This window comes from Papio anubis, chromosome 2 (genome assembly GCF_008728515.1).
Source record: "Papio anubis isolate 15944 chromosome 2, Panubis1.0, whole genome shotgun sequence".
Taxonomy (NCBI): Eukaryota; Metazoa; Chordata; class Mammalia; order Primates; family Cercopithecidae; genus Papio; species Papio anubis.
This window is the reverse complement of record NC_044977.1, coordinates 123445042-123468927: the sequence shown is the minus strand read 5'-3', so window position 1 is coordinate 123468927 and position 23886 is coordinate 123445042. Positions and strand designations below refer to the sequence as shown.

At 36.4% G+C, this 23886-nt stretch overlaps 2 protein-coding genes across 7 annotated transcripts in view; one reads left to right on the top strand and one right to left on the bottom strand.

Annotated features, from left to right (window-relative positions):
- PDCD10 (programmed cell death 10) overlaps positions 1–11798 on the bottom strand; it is a 51824-nt gene extending 40026 nt beyond the window's left edge. The window contains exons 1-3 of one of the 6 annotated variants that reach the window (XM_031663593.1): positions 11661–11798; positions 2324–2396; positions 49–229 (exon numbers count right to left, since the gene is read on the bottom strand). The gene's annotated coding sequence lies outside the window, so the exon portion shown is untranslated. Of the gene's footprint in view, positions 1–48; positions 230–2323; positions 2397–11121; positions 11251–11313; positions 11333–11660 lie in introns of those variants that run through there. The other 5 variants (XM_031663594.1, XM_031663592.1, XM_031663595.1 and 2 more) reach the window with 5 other exon arrangements.
- Positions 11799–11976: 178 nt separating this feature from the next.
- The window catches only part of SERPINI1 (serpin family I member 1), a 158278-nt gene continuing 146368 nt past the window's right edge, over positions 11977–23886 (top strand). The window contains exon 1 of the mRNA XM_031662932.1: positions 11977–12664. The gene's annotated coding sequence lies outside the window, so the exon portion shown is untranslated. The remainder of the gene's footprint in view (positions 12665–23886) is intronic.

Sequence of the window (23886 nt, the reverse complement as noted above, 5' to 3'; positions counted from 1 at the left end):
TTAAAACTCAACTTTTCAGAACACACATTAACAATGGGGGCTACTCACAGTTTCAGTAGCATTTACATGAGATTAAAAATCATCAATTCCAATACGACTTTTTAAATATTGAATTACTGTCAATTTCAACTTCAAGTTAAAATATGCCTTTGTCATTCCTTCCACATGCTTCTTCATTTGAAATAGTTCAAAGGACAACGTGCAATTACTCCACGCAACAAAGAGCCTGCTATGGAAACAGCAAAGGTCAGCTGAGCTGAGTGAGGTCTGAGGCCCCCTTTGACAAGGTGTCTTCCTTTTAGTATGAGTGTGAGCACGTCCCAGCAGCTGGGTAGCACATTAACAGAATTTCAGCCCTCTAAGGTATATTATTTTCTGAAGTAGGTGCTGTTTATGCACATACAGAAAACTGAAGATCACTGACTACAAATCCCACATCTGAAAACGCCTTAAAAAGTTATTTCATCCATTCCACTATCTACAGTAGAAACCAAAGTCCAAAAAGGGTGTAGTGACTTGCTCCTGGTCACAACTTCTAGCTCATAATTAAATAAATAATAAAAATTTAATGTTGGTATGATAGCATCATAGCAAGAACTTTATGACTGACATTTCAAATGTACTGCTTTCAGGGGAAATTTCAGTTCAAAGTAAGCTTTGTGTACTGTTAGCATCCACAGAATAAAAACCAAGAACCAGAAATGTTGATAAGAACTTAGACAAAAGGCATACTTTAAAACACATTTTTCTTCAAAAACACCCATTGTGATATCGGGATATCAACATAGAGTATAAGCAATCTTCTCATTTATAATTTCCCACTCATTTTCTTAAATATTCAAACTAGCACTGATAGTTTTCAACAGAAGATAATCAGCTTTAAATATCTTCCTGAGCTAAAGATAATTATCACTTGCTTAGAGTAAGAAGCCCAAAAACATAGGTATTCGCCATTCCACTGCCAAACTCTTAAATTTCTGGTGTTTCTGCCCTCCCTAACCAACTCGAGTCTGCTCATTTAAAGAGCTACACACGGGTGTATCTCAGGGCTCAGAATCAGTATTTCCTGAAACTGCCTTACTTTACTCCATCTGGGACTTGAGATAAGTCTAGAGCCAAAGCTATTTACTACCAAATGAAAGGAGTGGACCAACAGAAGCTCTTGGTACTGGTATAGGCACTTCTTGGTTAGAAAAACAGCTTTTTAAGTAATTCTACACTTAAAATGTTTGTAGGCAGGCAGGTCTTATTGTCTTGTTTTTCTCTCTAGTAAAATCCAGTACTCAGTCCTCTCAGTTGGCCCTAAATTCTTACAATTCCTGTAATTTCTCTCTCTAAAAAGGGAAAGATTGATTGACATGTATGCTGGATCTCCAACAAAATGTGCATGAACATTCAGTTAAGAGAAGTGTGTTCATTCTAGCAGTGAGCAGAATCCTGTGTTTATGTTCTCAAAGTGTGTTTCTTCTTCCCAATAGAGACATTACAGTCAGCAAAGCAGGCACATAACAGACACTTAATGTTTGCTGAGTGACCCAATTCATGAGTTAAGAGATGGACAATTTATAAATTGAATCAGTCTTGCTAATACTTTTCAAATAGCATGCCTAGCAAAATAAAAACAAACACAAAAATCAAATTAATTCTATTAACAAAGCTTGGACCCAGCCACATTATCACTGGACCCAAAATTCAGTGATAATAAGATTTCATTGTTGTTATCAGCTATACTTTCCAAAGTAATTTCATGGGAATTTTTTTAAGACAAATTTTTTTTAAGCATCAGATCATTAAAAATTATTTACAAATTCTAGTAAGGAAGTCCTCCCCAAGAGTTGGTTGACCCAGGGTTTCAAATAACTGACAATTCCTTGCTTTCTTTCAGTAACTTAACATACATACTCATCAGCTGGGCATGGTGACTCATGCCTGTAACCCTAGTACTTTGGGATGCCAAGGCGGGTGAATCACCTGAGGTCAGGAGTTCAAGACCAGCCTGGCCAATATGGTGAAACCCCATCTCCACTAAAAATACAGAAATTAGCTGGGCTTGTTGGTGGGCTTCTGTAGTCCCAGCTATTCGGGAGGCTGAGGCAAGGGAATTGCTTGAACCTGGGAGGCGGAGGTTGCAGTTAGTCGAGATTATGCCACTGCACTCCAGCCTAGGCAACAGAGCAAGATGCCGTCTCAAAACAAACAAACAAAAGTAACATACTCATCAAGCTCTTACAGAAAATGGAAATATACAAAGACTGTATAGATCACAGGCTGGCCATTTAACACAGTTGGGCGGGGTTAACATTTGCTGACACAGTTCACATACCTTTTCAGGATTTTCTCATGCCAAAACGCTGTTAGTCACTTCCAAACAAGAGACCAAGATTTAGAGGAGAAAGCTAGGAAAAAGGGAGGCAGAGGAATAGGGTAAGTCAGTGATCCTACTATAGAGTAAAATGAGCTTGATATCTTAAGGATATACCTACATTTCTCTTCTTGACCTGCAAATTACATCTTCTATAATTCAATGTCTTCCATTTCCAGTTTTCTTAATAAAGTTAAGTGGAACTTAACCTCCTTGAACATACACTACTGTCAGTTTAGTAATTATATAATTTTACACTTAGGGACATCTAGAAGCAATCTCTTGTTAATGATAAGTGTATATAGCACTTTACCACTGTATTGTTTATATATATGCTTTAAAAATATCAAATGGACAATTTATGCAGAAAGATACAAGGAAAAAGCATAAGCATTTAAAGACTCAAAGCATGGACTCAAATTCTGGTCCTGTCATTTATAAACTATCTTTGTCTCTGAACAATTCATTTCACCTCTCTATGCTTTAGTTTCTTCTTTAATATGTTTGACAGCTCTAGGGTACTTAGCAGCACAAGCTTGTGGATCTTCAACTTGGTGCTGCTGAGACTTCTAACTCAAAAAGTTAACTTTAAAAGTTAACTGCATCATGTCAAGTGTATGCACTTACATATTTTGTAGAATACTGTTTCTTTTTTTTTGGGGGGGGACAGAGTTTCACTCTGTCGCCCAGGCTGTAGTGAAGTGGTGTACCTCCACCCACGTTCAAGCGATTCTCCTTCCTCAGCCTCCCGAGTAGTTGGGTAAATTATAGGCACCTGTCACCATGCCTGGCTATTTTGTATTTTTAGTAGAGACGTGGGTTTCACCATGTTGGTCAGTTTGGTTTCAAATTCCTGACCTCAGGTGATCCACCCACCTCAGTCTCCCAAAGTGCTGGGATTACAGGCATGAGCTACCGTGCCTGGCCAGAGTACTGTTTAATACAGAAATTTATAAAATGGGTAAGAAGTAACTTTTTCTACACATAGACAGTATACAGCAGGAGATAGTGCTCAGATTGGAAGAAAAAAACCTCAGTTTGAATTTTTGCTCAGCTGGATGCTATCATTTCAGTTTCGTAAATCTCTATTTCTAAACTAGTGAGAATCAGAAATATTGAAGTACTCACTTCCCCAGGTTAAGAGTAATAAATGCATATTAGACACTTAATACAGTAGCTAACACACAATAACCATTCTATTCATATTGTTATTAATATTTTAGCCAAAATTATAGGGACCTGACATGGAATCGACTGCAACTAGGGTGAGGCAAACCAGATGCCTAGAACACAAAATTTTGCTCTGATTTGCACGACTTGGAGAGTTACTGCTTCTTCAAAGTTTGTACCGTAGGCACATTTCTTGCCTCACCCTAGTCCTCCCCCTGCATAACATACACAATAAGACTCAAACACTGATATCACAATGTAATAAAGGCCACCTACATAGCATATTTTCAAAATCTTTTTTCTCCCATTTGCCAAAATGGGTGCATAAACAAACTTAGTTTTGGCTTACATAAACTAATTTGGTCATCGGGGCATTTTAAAACTATTTGCCAAGTCAATGTTAAAATTACTTTTTCTAAATGTACATAGGTAAACTTAACAAAGGAAACCATGGTCCAGAAGCAGGTTGGGTAGCAGGCTGGGTTGCAGACTGAAATCAAGATTTGATCAAAGCCCTTGAGATAATTCATAAAAGGTGATAATCTATACAAGATAATCAAAAGTTGACAACAAAATCAAAGAGCTCATTACCTCTGAATTAGCTGATGGGAAATGGAAACAGTAACAAAATAGTAACAACTGGCTCCTTACGATACTTCAAAGCAACTTGTTCAGGAGGAAAAATATACATCTCTTTAGTTTTGACAATCCTCATTTTTTTTCCCTATGTCTAAATTTTTGGTAAATTCTGATCTGAGTAAAATTTAAATGAAAATACTTGTTGGGAGACAGGAAACAAATTTGTCGCCTTGAATATGTTTATCTTTTGCCCATAAAGTTCTCAATCTAGTGGTTCATGAATGATGATGCCTAGTTGAATAGTTGTTCGGTGTTTAATTGAGGTACATGTCTATTTTCCTTTCTGCTAATATTATTCCTTGTCTTAATTTCTCCAATATGATGTTAATTAAAGCTTTCCTTTAAAATCCCTTAGAAATCAAACTAAACTTAAATCCTCAGACTGTTCTTATGCCCTCTCTGCTTAAAGGTACAATTAAAGGAATCTGTACCACCCTGGGTCAGAGCTACTTGCTTTGTATCACTTATAATCTTAGATACCTAGAATTTAACTTAATGACTCCTAATGGCTTAAGATCTTCTGAAACATGCAACAGGTACTTTCATTACCTTTGCACCAAAAACACTGCTACAGGCCACTCAAATGTTGATAAAAAGTATTAGCCCCAGACAATAAATAGCCTCTGCCTTATTTAACATTAGGTGCTAATGAGGCCAAGATTCTACCTTGATGATGCCATTTAACTTTACCTTTAGCTCCCAATTGATCTCAAATATAAATACTATTGCTTACAAGAAGAAATTAGGGTCAGAATAGTATCTGTTTTTACTGCATTTACAGTTCCTCCTGTAACCTTCACTTTGCAAAAGTGTGATTTATTTTTTAAGGAAGCATACCAAAAATAAGGTAGAACCTTGGAAATCTCTCAAATTTTGACAGTATTGCATAAATGCCAATTTTAATATGGATAAAGACAAAGAGAAAGATGTGCATTTCTCAAGTAAAAAAAAAAAAAAAAAAAAAAACCAAAGGATTCCAAACGCTTTGGAATTAAATGGAAAAAAAAAAAAACAACAACAACAAAAAACCTTGCAACAATCTAAACTCGTATAGGGAGCAGTTGCTGTCTAGAGGCCAGGTCTGATTCATTTAACATTCCCAACAGGCTTTTGTTGTAGTAACCTTATATAAGTCTGAGGAGGCAGCCAGTGTGTAACATCTTAGGGTTTTGTCATTCCATAACTTCAATCTCAGTTGAATTCCAGTCTATCTTGAAGTAAGAGAGAATGACTGAATAAGACAGGGAGACCCATTTCAGTGCCAGGGACCAGATGGCAGTTAGACACACTATCATTTATTTTTCTATCAGCTGTAATCTAAAATTATAAAATGAACTGATGCACATGGAAGTACTTACTATGTTAGAAAGACTAAATGTCCATACAATGGTCTTTCAACCCTTTCCCCTTGTATCTACTAAAGTATAAACTCCCTAAAGAGAAATTGTATCCATTTCTCTATTTCCTAGTATCCAACACACTATTCTGCATAGTCAGTCTAAGTCAGCAACAGTGTTAGTTGGAGATATGGTGATGAAAAGCTGAATAGCACATACCCTTGAGGGTATGGAGTTTTGCAGGGAAGACAGACAGTAAAGAAACACAGTGACATGTCACACTGCCACTTGGCTTTAACACTCCAGGGAGCATACCCGCTTCACACGATACTCCTACCCTATGCAAGTTCAACAGACATGGTGAACATTTGTTTGAAGAAAACAAACAAAAAATAACTTTATTAAAAATAACTACTGGAGTATATGGTAATTCCATTCCATATGCAAAAGTCCCAGAATGAGAGAGATAAGAAACATGGATCTGCCTCTCCCCCTACCAGACTGACAGCCACAGTGAGCTCTCACGAAGAGCAGCTTGCCACACTGATTGTGACTCTTGTACTATAATATATGTATTTCTTTTTTCAATATGGTCTCTGAATAACAAGTCAAACACTTCACCTGGTACTCAAAAGAAATCTACTCCAATGCTAGAAAAAAACTGGCTGTGTTGAAGTTGTGTGCTACAACGTGTACTTCCTAATAGGTTTTTCAAAAGTTTGAATATTAAGTAATTTCTGCCTGCCACGCTGACCTTAGCATTTAAGACATAACTTCTCTGTAACTACAACTCTTAATGCTAATTTCTCTCCAACGCAGTTCAATCACTAACATCATTTTTACTTTAATGATGAAAAACATGGTCTCTTGAGTCAGCCAGCCTGGATTCAAATCCGAATTCCAAGCAATTTTTCCTGCAACCTTAGGCAAGTTCCTTAACCTCTCTGTACTTTAACTTCCTCATTTAAAAATTGGAGGTAATAGTGCCTCTACCTCCAAGGGTTGTTGTAAGGATTATAAGAGATCCTGCAAAATGCTTAGCATGAGACCTGACAGTTACTTACTACTCAATAAAAGCTAGCTATTATACTAGGTTCCAGCTCATTCCAAAGAAGGTTTAAGGCAATTTCACAGGTAATATGCATTCAATAAGTAAATGAATCAAAAAGTCATTATTTAGACTAACCTCTGCTAAACTTATTCCCAAGGGACTGGCCTGACTATGTTAGTGACTACCACTTAACATGTTCCACTGCTGTTACCCAATAGTTCATAGCTTGTTAATAAAATTCTTTTCTTTTTCTTTTAACCCTATAGGCAACCTTGATTCTGTCAACTGTATAAGAATGAAACTGAATAGTGTAAAATCACCTCTGGGTGATTTTAAAAATGGTTATACATAGCCAAAAACGTAAGGGTGAGCTTGAAAAATAAGTGTAATATAATACATTTAAGACACATTTAAATTTTGTAGCTTAAATGACAAAATTGAAATTTCCATCTTCATACAGACAAAAATGAACCACCAAACCACAATGTTTATCTTTCAGCACATAAATTATTTCTAATTGCTATAATAAATGTGCTTTAATTTTTGCATTGTGTTTGTGTGTGTGTGTCCCTAAAGCATAACCCTCTAACACCGCAGCTTACTAAAATATTTCAAATGCAATAACATAAATAATAATGACATTTAACTTCTAAACCACTTTTATAGTTTATATTATGGAAAAAAATTATTTATCGTGTAAGTGGCTTAAAATTCTTAGTAACCCCTACGATAATGACCTTAATTGTCCAACAACATATAAAAAGCAGTACTTCAGCTTCATCCTCCACATACTGGTTATGCTAGGTAAATATGAATATTTCATCCAAGATTCAAGTAACATCAACAATGACTTTCTAAAAAGTTTCGGATTTAGCAAAGACTTGTTTTTAATAATAAAATGGATAGTATTACTAAATTTTAAAGCCAAATATCAGCAATCTCTTTTTGACAATATCTTGTGGAAAAGTAAACTGGTAAATCCATGAAGGCATATAAGGCTACAATAACTCAGGACTATTGACCTTACTCTATGCCACACTGTGGTACAACAAATGACTGCGGAATTTGTTTTCAAGACCAAAACCTAACACGATTTATCACTAAAACTCAGTTTGCATGTTTTAAAAAATGATCTTTTTATGCTTAAGTCTCCAGGTTTAAAGCAAATAAGATTCACTTAAGTATTAGAAAAATTTTTAGGAATCCCAAAATATAAGTTCCTTTGAAACAAAAACTACTCAATTTTACAAAGCCACCTTGTCTAAATTAAGTGATATTAAAGGTATAATTCATAGGAAGATAGCAAAGTTAAAAAGCAAGAAACAAAACAAAAAAGCAAAGAAAAAGGAAGAATTATGGATTTTAGAATATGGAGACAGATCTGGATTCTAACCATGGTTCCAGTACCTACATTTTGGAAACTCTAGCAATTTAAACTTTTTTTAGTTTAATAAGTAAATTTACTTATTTTCTTGATGTCTTCAGCTATAAAACAGCGTTAATAATACTACCTAGAGGAAATAAAGGTTTTTAGGGCAAAATGAGGTAACATTAGGGAAGAAGAGTCCATTAGAAGTTTCTTCCATGTCTGTATTTTGTCATAATGAACATCGCTTGCAAAAAGCAGGACAGTGATCTCTAAAATGCTGTGTTACACAGCAATTTTGCTGTAAATGAAAGTGATTCCTTTGTCATTTCCATCTAGAAAATCAAACCTGATTTCAGAGACCTCCAAAAAGAACAAACATTTTTCTACAATTTATATTAAAATTCTATCAATGACTCCTTTGCATATAACCTAAATTGCCTAAGCATTACGGCTCATTTGAAAGTTCTTATATACTTCAATCCAGAAAGCATATCTGCTTTATTCATTTCTCCATTTCTGTCCCCAGAGAAGTGCCGGAAGCATTGTGCATGAATACACTCCTTCATTCATTCAGCAAATATTTACTGAACCCTTATATTGTGCCAGGTACTATGTAAGTAGTGGGGTAGGGTAACACATGACAAATGAGAGGGCCCTGCTCAGGAAGCTCATAGTCCAGTGAGGAGACAATATTTGTCAAATAAATACAGAAATAATTAAGTTTCTATTATCATAATGCCACAAAGGAGTACAGAGTATGGTGAATACATGGCGGGAACCTACTCTGGTTTTGGGAAGGAGGGCAAGGCTCCCCGGAGAAAGAATATTTAAATTGAGATACGAAAACTGACTATCAGGTAGCCACATTTAGGTAGGCCAAGGAGTGAGATGGAATATGCAATGGCCACCAAGTCAGGAAGGAGCTTATGTATGTAGTAACCAAAAGGCATGGTAAATGAGAAAGGCTGGGGATAAGGACCGAGAGTTGGATAGGAGAAGAGATAAATTTTTAGTGTTAAACAGAGTAAGAAAGTAATAATATTTGAATATTTAAGTCACATTGTCTTTTTCTCATGTAAATCTAAGGGAACTAAATCTTTATTCCACAATATTAAAGATCTGTAGTTAGAAGATCTCGATTTTTATCTTACTCCCACCAGTTACAAGTCACTTAACCAACCTGAGCTTCTTCATTCTCTTCGTAAATATTACCTTACCTACTGAGACTACAATAATAAACAGCCCCTATTCTTACAGACCTTACATCCTTAAGAGAAAGAGACAGATGTATAATATATGGAAGACATGCCAAGTCCTATAAGAAATTACGTCCAAAAGCTGATATAAGGCTCCTGCAAAGCCCAGCATGAGAAGAAATGAAGACAATGGTGAGCTGCAAACTACATGTGTACACATAACTCCGTGAACTCTTAACTATCCAACGTGCAGAGATCTAAAGTGACGACAATACTGCAGCATGTGATTGAAAGATGATTAAAAACAATACAAACATTAATCCACCATCCCAATAGAAGAAATATCAAAACTATAATTGGCCTCAGACATAGAGAAGTGGCAGAAATGAACCAAGAACAAAATCTAAAATACACTGAACAAATGCATTATATTATTTCCAAAATTTCCTCATAGTTCAAAACCTTTTTCCATAATGACAGAGTTATGTGCCAAAGGTTAGAATTTATTTCATACCTCCTTCAACAAAAGGCAAATACTTACATTGTCATCTAGAAAATACATTAATATTCTTCCTTTACCATCACTGACTCATGTTCAGTTTATGGTCTATTTACACCACCGCACGCTTCTTAATTCAGCACAAAGTCAGTTATCCTCACATAATTTTCCATTTGTTTAACTGGGTCTTCCTTGTCTGTGTACTACATTACTCATGGTACATTATTCCTGATTTTACTTCATTCTATAGTAGCATACTTTTTCTATTTTAAAAATCGTATTAATTTCCAGACCATCTTAATTTCAACCATCAGGTAAGAGAATACCTCTATTCCAAAAAAATATTTTTGCATTAAAAAGTTACTATATTGTTGATAATATAGTAACTGCAGAGTACATTCAAAATTCAGCATAGTCTGATGATCAACTTATACATAATACACTAAGCTATGATTTATTACATGTTAAGAGTAAGCCATGATTTATTACATGCTAAACCTTTATGGATATAAAGTTATCACAAAGAAATTCTGGCATCAATGAACATACTCTTACAATTCTATTAAAAACCTATCCAATAATAATAGTCATGAGCTATAACTGGTCATAATAGACGGTAACATTTGCATAAGGGCACTATTTTCTGCAAGAGATAAAATGTAAGTGTACTGTTTTTTCATTCTTTAATGTAAAGTAAGAATGAACTGAAAGTCACAGATGATGCTAAGAAAAATAAAAATATGTAACAGCCTAATTCTATTATTTGCAGACACACACACAAATACAGCCTAAAGTCAAGAAAATGGGGGAGGAGTAAAATCTCAAACAAAAAAGACGATGTTACCTCCAAGAAATGCAAAGTACTTTCTTTTCTAGTAATGGGCACACTAAACTCTCCTAACATTATTTGAAAAAAGTTTAAAGTTTTGTGAAAGAATTCCAATCCAACTAGTATCAGTTTTACAAAATGAGAGTAAAAACAGTCCTAAAGTAGAAAAAGAAAAGAATGTTCTTCTAAGGATGGATATTAACTGTTGTTCTCCCATCCTATTACCTACCCTTAAAAATGAACTGTGAGAGTAGAGTCTATCATTTAATACATCCCTAAAAAAGAGGGGGAAATCTGTAAAAGTTAAAACTGACCCTTTTTTTCCCAAAAAGTTCTTTCCTTTATTGAGGAATTTCACTCCAGTTCAAGAAACAACTTTTCATCTCACAATGGCTTCTTAGATGTACTACATAAAATACATTTACTTTGCAACTTCCTCCACTCTTTTCAAAAAGCACAACCAACGTCCCTACTCCAGAAGCTGGACTCGAACAGGACTAGATTCAGAAAGTCTGTCCCTACGTGTGTGACCTTGGGCACGTCATATAATCCCTCGGTTTCCTCATCAGCATCCCAAAATGAAAGCGCTCTGAAAGCAGTAAAGGAGTAAAAACATACTTAGGTATGACACCTACGAGGGTCAAGCCTTTCTGTTTAAGGCAAAATTACCTCCTTAGAGGGCCACATCATTAAACTGGAACTGAATCCGTAGACCTCAACATTTGTCTCTTCCTTCTTGCAGGGCTCCCCTTCCCTCAAAGGGCATAACCCGAGTCACCCCCGAGAGCAGACTGCCCAGCACCCTTTCCTTCCTCCTCCCTTTCTCTTATTTACAAAGCAGGGGGAAAAGAGCAGCCTCACCTCTCCGTGCGAAGCCACACCTTCAAAGGACCCCACCCCAGGCACATCCGCCCTCTCCCCTCTCCCGGGGCACCAGGGGCCAACCTCGCCCTTCCCCTCCCGCCCCCACCTAGAGGAGACTTCCTGGAGGCGTTCGGGCCCAAGCCGGCAGGCGGCATTTACAAACCCGCTTTACGCCACTCGCGTAGGGTAACCTCGCTTACGCCCGTAGGGCCCCGCTCTCAGCCCCGTCCGCTCCGCCTGCCAGAATCAAGCCCGAGTGCCTCAGCCATGGCCCCTGCGTGACCCTAGACCTCTTCTGCTCGGTGCAGAGCTACGGGGACTGGAACAGAACAGCTACACCTTACCAGCAACTGAGGCACTGACTTCACTTCCCACCTTTGCAGCCCTCTTCAACTCCCGGATCAATTCACTCCGGCGACGCCGGAAGGACCCGAGAGGAACCAGGCGTTGTCCGGAATCCTGCCCAGCCGGAGTCGCGCAGAGGCCTATGGGGACTCGTAGTCCCGCTCGCCAACGTTGTCCGGAATTCCTGCACTCGGAAGACTACAGTTCCCGGCAGGCCGTGCGGGAGATCCTGAGGCGATGGGTGGGGACACTTCTAGCCAATACTAGGAGAGTTCCCTGCCTTTGCGGGAGGAGGTGAGATGAAGAGAGATGGTGCACGGAAGGGAGAGGAAGGGCGGGGCAAGCCCTCACCTGCGCCAATCAGGGTGCCGGGTAGGCCCCGCAGGCGCCTCACCCATTGAGGGGGCGGGCTGACAGAGCAGAGGAAGGAAGGGGGTGAGGGGCCCGTGGTGGGGATCGTGGGGTTGTCGGGCTGAGTATGCCGTACGGGTGGAGAGGAAGCCTCGGGGAAATCACCCGGGTGAAGGGAGGGCTTGGTGTGGGGACTTGCACAGGGCGGAGGAGCAGCTAAGCCCCGGGCACATCGGGCAACCAGACCCACGGGTCGGGGAGGGATAGGCTGAGCCGGGGCTCCCAGCAGAGACGCCTGGGTGGGGCAGGAGACCGCTCCAGGTGTGAGCCACAGAGGAGGGGAGAGGGACCCCCAGGGGAGGGGAAGTGGCAGAGCAGCTGCAGAAGTGCGGGGAGCGGGAAGGTACACGGGCAGCTGCTTTCCGCTGCCTCCGGCCCGGGCAGCTGCAGAAACAGCAGGGGGAGGAGCAACAGCTGCCAAATTCGCCAACCAGAGGAGGGAGAGGCGGAGCTTGGGTCCCTGTAGAAGCCAGAGGCGCAGTCTGGACTGTAGTTTCCCGGGAGAGACGAAAGCAGGAACGAGAGCGGAGCGGAGCACAGTCCTCCGAGCACCAGCTCCAGCATCCCGTCAGGGGTTGCAGGTGTGTGGGAGGTAAGCGTGGGTCCTTCTTCGGGGCGTCTGCACTGCCCTGGAGAAAACGTGTTCCAATAGGAATTACATCAAGATACAGCTAAAAGAGTCCGCCTTGGGTTAGGAAACTGGTGTAAACCCTCTCGGGTGAAAGATTTACATTTTTGGACTATAAGGGCAAAAAAGCAAAAAGAAGCTTGACTCTGGGTATAAAGGGCGTGGTTAGTGTTTTTCGTTTGAGTTACACCAGTAAAACTGTTCTGGGGGGATCTCAAGATTGAGAAAAACCCTGCTAATTGAGGACGAGGTGGATGTTATCTGGTGGATGTTATAGGTGCGTAGCGTATAAAAAGCAAAAATTTTGCTATTGATATAGAATGACTTCTGAACTATTTCACTAGGAAGATAACTTTGCGTTCTTCTTCAGTGTCTACCTTTATGTTGGTTTATCAGATTGTTCTGCTACCGACCTGTTATCCAGGGTGGTTATTCTGCAGTTTCATAGAATTGCAAGAAATCCGTATTAAAGAAGCAAATGCAGGCAGGAATAGTCAGGATAGGATGGGCTCTGACTTAATCTATCAAAAGTATAACTTTTGCCAGCAATAATGTAAAAATGAATTTTAATGAATGGATAGTTAGCTTTCTTTCCAGTGGCTCTGGAATATTGGAACAAAGACCTGGATTCAGCCTACAATGGGAACATATGGTGTACCTCACTGCTGCTCCTTATTCTCTCATTTGTGTCCGATAATATGTGTACATTTTAAAATCAAGAGTACATGGAAAGCTGTGTGGGAATCTTTTCTCTGGGTAGAAAGTATGTGCTGAAGGACTATCCTTAATATGTGTTATGATGGTGGGTTCAGATTTAAAACACATGTAGTGTCACAAAATAATAGTTTATTCTCGGTATTAAACCATATGTGTATTCAAAGCAACGTAATTGTAATACCTATGGATGGAAATATGTTGTAATGCTGGGTAAAGATGAAAGTCTCACCTACCTTTGTGTAATTATGACAAAATTACAGCCTTTTATTTTTAGAGAAGTAGTAAGAGGCTATTTTCCTAGTTCATTTTCATTTTGTTACAGAGGTTCCCAGATTACATGGCTTTTAATCATAGTAGCATATTGCAGCAAATTTTGCTCTGAAATGCTTTCATTGTGACAGTTGTATATTTCAGAGTCTGTCTCAATACTTTAATCTATGTTTTTTTAATAACCAGGGTCAATAAAATGGAGTAATTGCCTTGTTTTCTCCTATTGCTGTGCTCTCCTGAGTTCTCGGGATTTTAAATTTTATTTTTGTAATGCATCCCAGATTTCTCTTTGAAAAGAAATGGCTCAAATGAATTCTCTTCCCAGCTTAAAGTTCAGTCCTACTGCGTGCTACTACCGGTAAGTCTAAGTGACTTATCAGTGTATGTACTCTTCCCTCCCACATTCTCACATACCATAGAAATATATAGACAGATAGCTCTTAGAAAAACAGCTGCTTTTTGATTATCCCTAAGCAGATCAGCTAAGTATCAAAAACAGCAAAGAGCTTAGAAGAAAGAAAAAGCAACAGTAGCTGCTAAACTTAACCACTGTAAGGATCAGATTTTATCTTTACTACAGCACTGGAGAATCTATTAATTCACATAGCTGATGTGGCCCTGTGAAAATGATGTTGGGGTTAAAAAAAAAAGTGGGTATTAGGGTGACACCTGGAAAAGATTGTTTGCCCTTGTTATTTGTGATTAAGTGAATTGTCTTGAATCAGTCTTAGATCCTATCTCAGACTCTACTACTAATTCGTTTTGTAAAACTGAATAATTGCTGTCTCTGGGTTATTTCCTCCATGTAATAATTATAATACTAGCAATGAAATTCTTTCCGAGCCTTTATTAAAATATCTGTTTGAAAGAGTTTTATTGGGAAACAGTTAATAAGCAAGCAAATGGATAGAAGATAAATATCTAAACAGTTGAAATTAAGATGTACTTTGAATCTCAGCTTTTGATAGGTCTTCTGCTCTGAGGCATGGTAAAGGCTAGAATCTCATTAGGAATGAATGAGTTTGTGGTATTAAAGTACTGATTTTTTTCACCTATTTCCAAGATTTGGATCCTTTTTACTGTGTCAGTAAAAGAGATTGGGTTTCAATATCATTTGAAAAAAGACCATATTTTTACATGAGAGAATATCATTGGCGGAGTATGGCATTTATTTTTTATTTTGAACTCTTGATTCATGTTAGTTAATATTCACATTCAATCTCAGGTAATCTGAAGATTTTTCTTGATTGGTGTTGAAAACGTTCGTTTTATGGCAGTTTATAATTCTGTGTAAAATGCTACCTATGTTATAAGCATATTACTTATTCTGCTCTCTAATTTTACTATTGGTATATGGCTATCAGTGAATATATATGATGAGAAAGGAAAAGCAACAGAGTGCAGAATGTCTCTCTTGAATGGAAATTGCTCAGGGGATGATTGTTCTTTAGCCAAAAACCTTGGTTAATTTCCAATTACCATATCCTTTGGTCCTTTCTTTAGAATTCTGATTCTAAGCCTTTTGAGTAAAAATAAGTTCGTATGGATTTCTCTTTAACAGGAGGATTCACTGATGCATGCAGCACAAAAGAGCAAGACTTAAAGGTCCAAGATCAAATGGTTTTGGTAAAGAAGGAGACAGGGGAATAGATATAAAGAAAACACTTGAGAAACACACCTTTAGCAAAAGAGAAAAAAAATTTATATTTTTTGTTAAGTTCCCATAATCCATGATTCCATGGCCTTTTCTCCCCCAGTCATTCATTAATTTGTACAGGCCTGTATTCATACTGGAATACATTACTTTTCTAAGTAAAATTGAATTTTCAAAATCGAATGAATACCAGTCTGATTCCAGTTAAAATGGCAGTTTTTACTGGAATACATTTTGGATGATTAACCTTCCTTTTTTATGCTTTTATAACCCATGAATATTCAAAATCTAATTAATACCAGTCTGATTCCTGTCAATGGCCATTTTAACTGGAATCAAACTGGTATTCATTAGATTTTGAATATTCCTGGGTTATTAAAGCATAAAAATCCTCCCTGTATACACTCACTTCTAAGTGAAACATTATTTGGACAAAATATCAAGAAGTAAATACCTAAAATGATGTTTTGCCCCTTTAAAATAATAAAGGTACGTGAACCAGACACTAAGATGAGCAAGATACCATTTATTTAATTAAGCAAATTCCAAAGGTTAAACACTGCTTTTGGGATCAGAATTAACATACACAAATAAGGGAGAGTTTTTTTGTTGTTTCTTTTTTTTTTTAAATCTTCTAAGAATTTAGTCTTTAAAATTTGGAAAGTGTGTTTTAAGTAACTACATTATTAACTCTTAGAGACCATGTACTTCTTTTCTATCTCCTTTTAGTCCTGAGCACCTTATGTCATATTCAGCGTAAAGAAACTGAGTAACCAATTACTGAATTAGAATCATTGGACATTGGACAATACTTCTATAATGCTCACATTAAGACAATTTGCCCTTTGATAGATAGAGTCAGCTGACCTCACAGAATGATTGCTTATACATTAGTCCTTCTGAGAATGTCTTTATGCTAGTTTGCCTTTGCGAAAGTGTTGATTGAGGACAATTGGATTCACACTGTGTGGGCTGCAAATACTTTACAAATTTAGGCGCCAGCATTTCTAAATTCATCTCAGAAATAGGATATATAGGCAAGGGTAAAGGAATCCCCAACTGGTGGCACTTAAGGTCTGAATTTCACAGACAGGAAAATCCAGGGCACACCACCATTTAACCTCAAGGCCCTGGAGTTATACCTTTGTTGAAGCTTATCTGTAGAAACCATATTTCATTCTATAAAAACTTAATTTGCTCTTCTGTTTTTCTAATTATTTCTTCCAAAAAAAGAAAGAAGTAGACTGATTTTGTTTAAGCATATGTAGAGTTGGTCATTAATTGTTTTTTGCATTTGACCTTCTCGAAACAAATTAATCTGATTGGTGTTAGAATTAAGAATCTAATGCAATTTTTCCTAAATTTTAAGACCTATACAATTCTCGTTAATTGTATATAGTTTTTTAGTAGTAAAATTAATTATAGCAAATATTTAACTACCTTCTGTTTACTTTTACCTTCATGTTGATGGATATAAATTGGCTTGCTTAGAACTGATAATTAACCTGCCTTTTTCTTTTTTTTTTTTTTTTGCCTTCTTCTTTTTTTTTTTTGAGACACTGTCTGACTCTGTCGCCCAGGCTGGAATACAGTGTCCTGGTCTTAGTTCACTGTAACCTTGAACTCCTGGGCTCAAGCTCTCCTCACACCTCAGACTCTCCAGTAGCTAGAACTATAGGCAAGAACTACCATGCTCAGCTAATTTTAACTTTTTATAGAGATGAGGGTCTCACTGTGTTGCCCAGGTTGGTCTCAAACTCCTGACCTCAAACAATTCTCTTACCTTGGTCTCCCAAAGAATTGGGATTACAGGTGTGAACCACCATGCCCTGCTGATATTATTCTTAATGATTAGCACTGTGCCTTGTGTAGAGTAAACTTAGTTCATACCATCTTTCTCACCAGATACTTAGTATCTTTAGAGCTAACACCGAGTTTCATTGACCTTTGTATTCATTTTGAGAATTCTTTTACATAGTTCATACTTGGTAAGTAGTAACAATTTGGATAACTATTTGGCAATCTATAATGAAACATCATTTTGCAAACAAATACAACTAGTAAAATAAATTTTTCTTAGATATCTGTGTTAGTCCTAAATTCAGCCCTCTGCCAACCATGGTTGCTTATATTACAGCTAAATATAAATATTGCTATCTTTTGTTGGATTTCTAAATGAGTAGAACAAATTTTGTTATTAACTGCAACCTTGTGTGTGTGTGTGTTTGCACGCATGGGCGCATGCTTCAGACATCAATTTATTCATTAGATGCTGTTTGGGGTTTGTGTGGTCCTTTTCTCTCCTTGCCTCTAGAACTCTGCTGATTTAAAGATGTGCTTTTCCTTACATAAAGGTATTTTATGTAATACCTCCCCTCCACTACACATGATTTCCATTACTTTTTTTCTTAACAAATAGAGAAAAATAAATAGATGAATGTAGTATGAGGCCTCATCTTAACTAAAGTTTAACTGGTCATAAATGTTCTATTTTCAGTGAAAAGGTTGCATTGGGAGGCCTTAGTAAAGCTTATATTGTACCTGAATTATATAGGTATTTGTCATATCTGAGCCATCATTGGAAACGAATGAGTTTTGAGACGTGGCATTGTCAGTGCTCAGTGTCGGCCTTCTGTATATAGCTTGGTGGCGAAAACTTACAGGGTGCCTTCAGTTTCAGCCACTGCTTGGAGGCTCCCTTCTGATTCTGCCTAGGAAGGGAGACTTCGGAGCTCCTCGCAGCTCTTACTTAATGTGGGAAGGAAAACAGATAAAATGTTTTTCATTTAATAACCTTATTTTGTCAAACTATATTGTTTTTCCCAGGTGTATCTCACACCAGCGTTCCCAGTAAGAGTAGCTCAAATGTCACAGTGCTTTCTATAGCACAGCCAGGCAATTCAGTGAGTACCTATCAACTTGTAGTCCACTCCTAGCATCTTTGCTTTTCTTGAACAGACCCCAAAGAGGCCACCGAAACATTTCTGATATTTTACCCACATTGGATTGCTTCTGTCATTTTCTTGATAAACTAAATTTTGTTGCTTTGAGGTCATTTAACCAGATCTAACTTGAAGAGCTAATTTTATTGTTTTTATACCTGTTAGTAGTATGCTAGAGATACCATATTGTGATGTATAATTTTTGCCTTTACTTGAATTAAATCAGTTGTTGGAGCATTTAATTGTTGTGTACTTCACGAAGCAATTTAGAATCATTGAAGCAATTAGTGTTTTTGAGATATATTCATCCTTCCAGTTAAGAAACCTGTACCTAGTCTCCTAAATTGCTTACAGATGTTAAATCCCTTATTCGATGTCTGTGGCAGGTTAAATAGTATCTTACATCTTATGTCCTTTGACATACAATACCAGATGAAAGTATATAATACCAATAATGTCATAGCTATATAAAAATAGAATAATTTTTGGTTTTGGTAAATTAGGAAACTTTTTAAAAAATTATGAGATTTTGAGCACAAGGTATATTAACTAAATCTAAGGCAACAAAGTTTTTGTATTTCAAAGTTTCTGAAATATTCTTTTAAAAATGCAAATAACTAGTTATCTAGATAAGAAGAAAAAGTCTTAAAATTTAAAAAATAAATAAGGAATAAAAATGAAAAATGCTAATAACTTTAAAGGTTTAAATAATAGCTATTTGTTAATATAATAGCAGATTTAATTAATAATTAGTAATATAAAATTGAACATTTTGAAAGGGAGAGAAAGAAATCTTATCCAGGATTATCTTAAAAGCAAATTTCTCCTCACATTGCGTGCCCCAAAAGTGATTGACTATTTAAAAAATAATTGTAAAGTACCGATCAACTAGAAACGCTTTCAGCTGCAAGTTTTATGCGCAATGAGATAAAACAATAGGGATTTATTTTTCCAGAACAAGAAGTCTGAAGAGAGTCGTTGTTTGCTTTTTGTTTACAGGCTCGATGTTGTCAGGGTTTTGTCTTTGTGATTTCTCTTGTGCTTGCTGTAAGACAGATGCCCCTGTTGATCCAGATATCACACTCTCTTTCAAAGAAGGAAGAATGAGGGACAGTTGTTCCTGTTGAGTCTTTCTCTTTTAATCAGGAAATAAAAGCTTTCCCAAAGATCCCCAGTAAATGTCCACTGTGCACTAACTGTCTCATGTCATATGGCTGTCCTAGCTTCAATGGAAGTTGAGATATCAAAGACTTTTGGCTTCTGTGGGAGATGGAGCAGGGGAACAAGGGTTTGAGAATGACTTTTGGGTAACTGTCAGTAGTTTCAGCCATAGTCTGATGACTAAAACCATGTTTATTTTAAATTTTATTTCTTCTCATTCTTATCAATTTTGTGTGTGTGTATGTGCGTGTGTGTGTGTGTAGTAGTTTAGCAACTCTCACCTTCCCACACCAAGTGTTCACTTCAGTGATTTCCAAATTTTAAGTCCCTGAGCAAAGGCATTCCTCAGAAACTGATGGTCTCTCCAGTTAAAAGGACATCTAGCTACTATTGCATCTAATATTTTTCCTATACTTTGCATTACAAACACTTTTTGTAAAACTTGATAGTTCTATAATAAATCTGCTTTAAATCTAAAAGTATTCAGCAATCTCTCCATATAGACCGCATTAAAAGATATGGGTATAATGCAAATAAAAGAAAAATTGAGTATTAGGATTTCTTTTATGAAGATTTTCTTAGCTGCCCGAAAAAGCAAAATAAGTCATTATTCCCTAGAGGAGAGCCTACTCTAAAATTTTGTTACCCTAGGAAATGATGTTATTATCCATTTCAAAGATGTGAGAAATATGAACATCTATAGAGTGATTATTTCCTAAATTATGTCTCTTTCATACAGTGACACTTTGATACTCACGGTTTTGGTGAATTATGATTCCTTGAGGTAGGAAAGTGTAAGAAGAAAATTGAAATTGAGAAAATGTAAATAAGTACATTAATTTTTTTCTCTGCCTATAAAACTCTCATAATCTACTCTCATATTGACTGTAGAACCTTGGCAAAATTGTAGTTGTCTTTACATTTCTGTATCAACATTTTTACTGCCTGATTTTTACATTTCTATCATGTTACCCTAGGTGAATGGCTTTATTGGGATAAAGCTTTCCAGATTACAGTCACATGTAAATTTCTAAACTTTTCTACAAACAATCTCTAGTGTTAGTTTGGATGCTATAGGGGGATAAAACAAATTACTGTTTGGCATAATCTTTTGTCAATATAGTTACTAAAAGAAGGCATTGGAAGACACATTTACATTACAACAAGGATATATGACTTAAGGATATGATATTACAACAGTTACTATGGTAGAAAGCCAGAAGGAGAAGAAATTGATCTATGTGGTAATCAGGAAAGGCTTTGAGGAAGAATTAGGGCAGCTGGTATGTTGCTTAATTGCAGGGGATGGCAAACTAGGGCCTGCAATCACAGTACCTTGTTTTACAAATAAAGTTTTATTGGAACACAGCCATGCTCATTCATTTACGTCTTGTTAAGGCTACTTTCTTGGTACAACAGCAGAGTTGAGTCATTGCAATGAAGACGTGACCCACAAGACTAAAATATTTCCTATCTGGCCCTTTTAAAAAAGTTTGTCAACCACTGGTTAAGAATGTCAGCTCTACAGTCAGAAAAAACTGGGTTCAAATTTTTGTTCCATAGTCATTAGCTATATGATATTCAGTATGTTATTTAATCTCTCTAAACCTTAGTTTTGTGATATATAACTTTACTCAAAGGTTGTTTATGTTGATATAATGAGATTTTACATAGAGTGCATTGCACAGTACGTGGCATGTAGGAAATGCTCATTAAATGTTATTTTTTCAAATGTTAGGTTTTATTTTATTATAATTTATGTTGTAAGTTAACTATAACTTTTTTTACTCAAATAAGGATTTGAAGCTCTCATTTTAACTCCCCTTCAACCCCTAAAATAATGTTCAGGACACCAAGAAGGGTATCGTCTAATTGTGAGAAATTTAGAAGAGTTGCACAGAATACTGTACTAGGACAGTAAGATTAATGTAAGAGCCAAACAACCTAAGTGTATGGAAAAAGTAATGCTATACTTTGAAATATAGTTAATTAAGACTGAATAGCTTATTGAGTATTGAAGGATGCCAAACCAGTCAGTTTTTTATAAGTTAAGATACTTTCTCAGAATTTAGACGAAAGTAATATTTAAAGGTGAATATAATAAAGAGGAGCCATCACTACCAATCTTACAGAAATAAAAGTATTATTGGGGAACACTATGAACAATTATATGGCAAAAGATTAGATAACCTAGATGAAATGAACAAATTGCTAGAAAGACACGAACTACTGAGACCAACTTAAAAAATAGAAAATTCAAATATAGACTCAAAAATGCTCAACAAAATACTAGCAACCCAGTCTGGCAACAAAAGCATTAAATACCACGATCCAGTAGGATTTATTCTAAGAATAAAACTTGGTTTAACATGAAAATCAATTAGCGTAATACACTATATTAATGAAATAAAAGACTTGTAATTATCTCAACTGAAGAAGAAAAATATTTGACAAAAAACAACACACTTTCATGATAAAAACATTTTACAAACTAGGAATAAAAGAATTTCTTCAATGGGGTAAGTACGTCTACAAAAAAACATAATTTTAAAAAAAGAAAAACATAGCTAACATATTTAATAGTGAAAGTCTGAATATTTTCCTTTAAGATCAGGAATAAGTCAAGGATGTCAGCTCTCACACTTATTCAACACTGTACTGGAGGTTCTAGCCAGGGCAATTAGGCAAGAAAAAGAAATAAAAAGCTCCCATATTGGAAAGGAAGAAATAAGTTTCTTTTCACATATGAAATAGTCTTGTATATAGAAAATCTTAAGAAATCCACATGAAAAACTATTAGAGCTAATAAACAGTTCAGCAAGGTTGCAGGATACAAGATTGATATAAAGAAATTAATTGTATTTTTATACACTAACTGCGAACATCCAAAATCAAAATTTTAAGATTCACTTAAAACAGCATAAAAAAGAAATAAAATACTAAGGAATAAGTTTAAGAAAAGTGCAAGAATTTTACAACAAAAACACCAAATGATGTACAAAACATCACTGAAAGAAATTAAAGAAGACCTAAATAAATTGAAAAGTATCTCATGTTCATGAGTTGAAAGACTAATATTATTGAGATGGCAGTATTCTCCAAATATGCAGATTTAATTAATCAAAATGTCAGCCACCTTTTTTGCAGCAATTGACAAGTTGATCTTAGGACTCAACATGGAAATGCAAGGAACCCAGACATATATGTGGCAGTAGAACAGAATTCAGAGTCAAAAAATAATTCTTTACTTTCAGTCAATTGATTTTCAACAGAGTACTGAGACAATTTAATGGGGAAGGATACTCCTGAACACATGATACCGAGACAATTGTATATCCACATGGAAAAAAATAAAATTGGACTCTACCTCAAACCATAGACAGAAATGTTACTTAAAATAGATTACAGGCCTAAATGTAAGAGCTGTAACTATAAAACTCTTAAAACATAGGAGTAAATTATTACCATAAATGACACAGTAGTTTCTTAGATATGGCACCAAAAGCACAAGAGACATAATAAAAACAAATTGGACTTCCTCAAACTTAAAACTTTTGTGTTTCAAAGGACACAAGAATTGAAAACATAAGCCATATAATGGGAGAAAATATTTGCAAATCAGGTATTTGAGAAGAACCTGATATGCAAAGCTCATAAATAACTTATAATTCAACAATAAAAAGACAACCCCAATTAAAAGTAGGCAAAGGATATGAGTAGACATTTCTTCCTCCAAAGAAGATATAAAAATCCAGTAAGCACATGAAAAAAAAATACAAAGCATTATTAGATACTAGGGAAATGCAAATCAGAACCACAGTGAAATACTACTTCACACAAAGTAGGATGGCTACAGTCAAAGAGACAGACACCTGTAACACTACAAAGTAGTGGTAAGGACGTGGGGATATTTGAACCCTCATAAGGTTTTGGTGCGATTGTAAAATGATGCTGCCACTTTGGAAAACAGTTTGGCCATTCTTCAAAATATTAGCCACAGGGTTAGCCTATCACCCAGCAATTCCACTGTAAGTGTATGCCGAAAAGAGTTAAAAAAATATTTTATCTACACAAAAACATCTACAGGCGTTTATACCAGCATTATTCATAAAAGTGGAAACAACCCAGTGTTCATAGTTGATGAATGGATGAACATAATGTTGTATAGCCATACAGTGGAATAGTATTTGACCATTAAAAGGAATGAGGTACTGATACTACAACATGAATGACCCTTGAAAGCATGCTAAGCAAAAACACCACAGAGGCCACATTTTATATGAAAGATAATCTAGAATAGGCAAATCCATGAAGACACAAAGTAGATTACTAGTAAGGGACAAAGGGGAACAGGAAGTGACTGCAGATAGTTGAGGGGTTTCTGGGGTGACAAAATGGTCTAAAATTAGATCATGTGATGGCTGTACAGCTTGATGAACCTA